Source organism: Dipteris shenzhenensis, chromosome 14 (genome assembly GCF_047967505.1).
Source record: "Dipteris shenzhenensis isolate YYH24624 ecotype China chromosome 14, Dip_SZ_1.0, whole genome shotgun sequence".
Lineage (NCBI taxonomy): Eukaryota > Viridiplantae > Streptophyta > Polypodiopsida > Gleicheniales > Dipteridaceae > Dipteris > Dipteris shenzhenensis.
Window position 1 is genome coordinate 20402936 of NC_141609.1, and position 3570 is coordinate 20406505.

Genomic DNA, 3570 nt, shown 5'->3' on the forward strand with positions numbered 1-3570 from the left:
TCTCTTTTCTCTCCTATGAATTGAACTATACAGATCAAGGTGAGGGGTAGCTGAGTATATTACTTTATTTTAGCTTTTTTAAATTGCATGTTTCAATTAAAATATATAGACATTGGCAATGTCATACGGTTGCATTGATATATATCAAGGTGAGAGGTAGCTGAGTATATTACTTTATTTTAGCTTTTTAAAATTGCATGTTTCAATTAAAATATATATACATTGGCAATGTTATACGGCTGCATTGATGACACTACCACCCCTTTGCTCTACTTATGAGAAGCATGAGAACTGTAATAGAATACAAACAAAAAGGGAAATGTTGTATGTGGAATAGTTAATGACACTCCATGTTGAAAGAAAGGTTAAAAACGAGATAATATTCTATGTAATTTACACACTTTACATTTAGAACCCTTCATTCAATCAGAACTTTTAACAATTAGTTTTAAACCTGAAGGCATCAAATCATGTTACACTTTTTAAAGAGGAACCCTCCTACTTAAGTGACTATTGATCTCTGAAAAATGATAAAGCAGGTATGATATGAAAGTATAAAAATATTAATGGATAAACATTCTTATTTTATTAATTATAATTTTAAAAGTAGAACAACAAAATGTATTAAATGTTACTCAATACATTAATGGATAAACACTATAATTTATTATTTTAAAATGATTAGAAACAAAGTAAAAAATTAACAATTGATTAAGAATTGTAAACAACTTAAATAAATTAAAGTTTACTCACTTGATACATTAATATTTTAAAATTATTAAGAACGAAGTTAAAAAGAATAATTGATCAAGAATTGTAAAAAACTTCATTGCAATGACACATGAACCATATGAAAGAAAGAAGATAGCTCATATTAATCAAAGGTATATAAGGTCATTACATCTAGCTCTCTAAACCTCTAGAAGCTGCTCATCCTCTTTTGCTTCTCAATATTCTCTTGATCTTCTTGTCTTGTAATTAGGGAAACGACCACTCCAGGTGTTGTTCCTCTAATAGCTTTGGTAGCTCAGATTTTTCATCCTTGTAGGCTCTTTGGAAGACAACACTCTCATGGCTCTATTTTGCTCCTGCTTCTTGATCAACGTCAGGCAAATCATTAATTGCACATACCCTTTGCAAGATGAATTCTTGTAAGGGATGTATGTTTGAAAGAGCGCAAATTATGGTTGGTCCTTATCTCGAGAAACAAATCACACCCCCAATCATCTCGAACAGTAAAAGGCTTAAAAGCTCATTGATTAAAAGCTATGGCTTTTGATATGGGTTGATGATGGATTTATAGCTCTCTGCATAATATAGCTTTTGAGTTGCTACAAGGATGTATTTAGAAAAATTGGGGGAAAATTTGTTGTACTACAACTAGATGATATCCTCCCTCCATTTGAATCCAAAAGGACTCCCATGCATGAAAGGCATGCACAAATTTTTGATGTAAAAATGCCTATTGTTGGGCCCTTGTTGCATGTCCCTTGCATGGTAAGTTGCTCCTAAATGCAAGAATGGTTTGCATGACCTAGGACATAACTTTAGACATTTATCTGTTTTTAGGGTTTTTAAAGATTCTGGCACCTTAAGATACACTTCTCTTTTTCTTCAAATTCCAACTTTCCACAATGTGCATTTTCTTGTTCTATCTTGATCCTTTCTAATGCTATCCTTGGCTAGCTTAAGCATTTGATTCATATCTTCAAGAAAGCCTTTATCTACCTAAACCTTCTCTTTTTTCAGTCCCACTAAACTTGGGGCTATAGGTTGAAATCCATATATCATCATGAATGGCCTAAAATCTACTATTGATTGTTTGGCACTATTATATGCAAATTCTATTATGGGCATACTTTTCCTTTTGCTCACATACGCTTAGAGAATATCCTCAATAACCTAATTGACCCTTTTATTTTGACCATCCCTATGGATGGTCTACATGCCCATACCCAAAGTAATTTCCAATCTCATGAAAAGGGCCCCTCCAAAATGATTATTAAGTTTGCTATCTCAATCACTTAATATTGGCCAATAGCCATACAATCTATGAATATGCTCCACATTAGCTTTGCTAATTTAGGAAGTTTAACCTCTTCATTGGTTGAATAAATTGATCCATCTTTGTCAAATGCTCCATGATAATCAACACAGAGTCATGCCCCCATGTGTCCTAGGTGATACAACAATTACTTTTGCACTTACTAGATAGGATCTCCAAAGGATGTAGAAAACCACCTACCTTAAGACATTTAGCCTTATTAACTTGTAATTTTTAGCACTTCAATACATAATATTGGATGCCATTATTTATTCTAGTGTCATGTACTAAGACTATCATGACACTCAAAAAGAACTCCGTGTAAAGCTAGAATAGGTAGCCAGTTTTGATATTATAATTTTTCTACTTGACTTCTTTATCACTAAATTGTGGTATGCCACCATTACCATGTATCTTCTCAGTGAAAACTCCTCAACCCATTGGATCCTCTCATCAATGAGTACTTTCCATATTTAGAAAAATGAGACTCATGCTCACATTTTACTTAAGTTTCCCCTTTCAATATGTCAATTATTCTTGCATTAATCGCATCTAGCCTTTCTTTCTTTGAGCTAGGATTGACTACAAATACTTTTGATACTTTATTGATCAAATATCATCTCAAATTCAGCACCATATAAATAGTGCCTCCATTTCTTTAATGCATGAACTATAGCATACAATCACTTCTTATATGCTAAGTAATTCTATTGATCATAATCTAACTTCTTACTTTCAAAATATACTAGTGATTAGCTCCTTTGTAAGAGTCCCACCCTAATAGCAAAATCACCATAATCTATTTCAACCACAATTGGTTCATTGGTATTCACTTACCTTTAAGTCAAGAGTTGCAATTATAGCCACTTTTAGCTTTTGGAAACTCTTCCTGTTATGTTCACACCGAATGAAGCTACTTTCCTTCCCTTTAAGCTGAAACTATTTTAAAATATTCTTTGATGAATCTTCTATACAAAATAAAAATCCTTGAGAAAATCTATAATTCTTCTAATTTTGTCAAATGTAGCATTCTAATATTACCTTTGACTTTTAGGATCCATACAAATCCCTTCTTGACATACTATTTGTCCCAAGTACTTTTTTTGTAAAGTTGGCTTCTGTAATAAAAAGAGATTTGTTTCTAGGAACTTGGAACACTTCTAAGTTTGTTAAATATGGCATTCTATTATGGCCCTTACCTTTCAAGATGCCTATGAATCCCTTTTCGGGATTTGATATGTCTTAAGTACGTACTTAATTTTGAAATAATTCACCCTTGTACTCTTTAGCAAAAAGATTCATCTATAAGAAATTGGAACACTTTTCATTATGCTCCATATGCTTCTTTCTTGTTTTACTATAGATAAGAGTCGATAAACAAACTTTCTCTACTTTGGGTAGGGAAATTGTTTCTCGGCTGGTTAACTTTGGGGGGCTTATAATTAGATCTTGATGTTGTCATGCATATTACTTCAAATTCTGTGCCACCCTTCTTAATGCCAACCTTTGATATTGTGACACGAAGT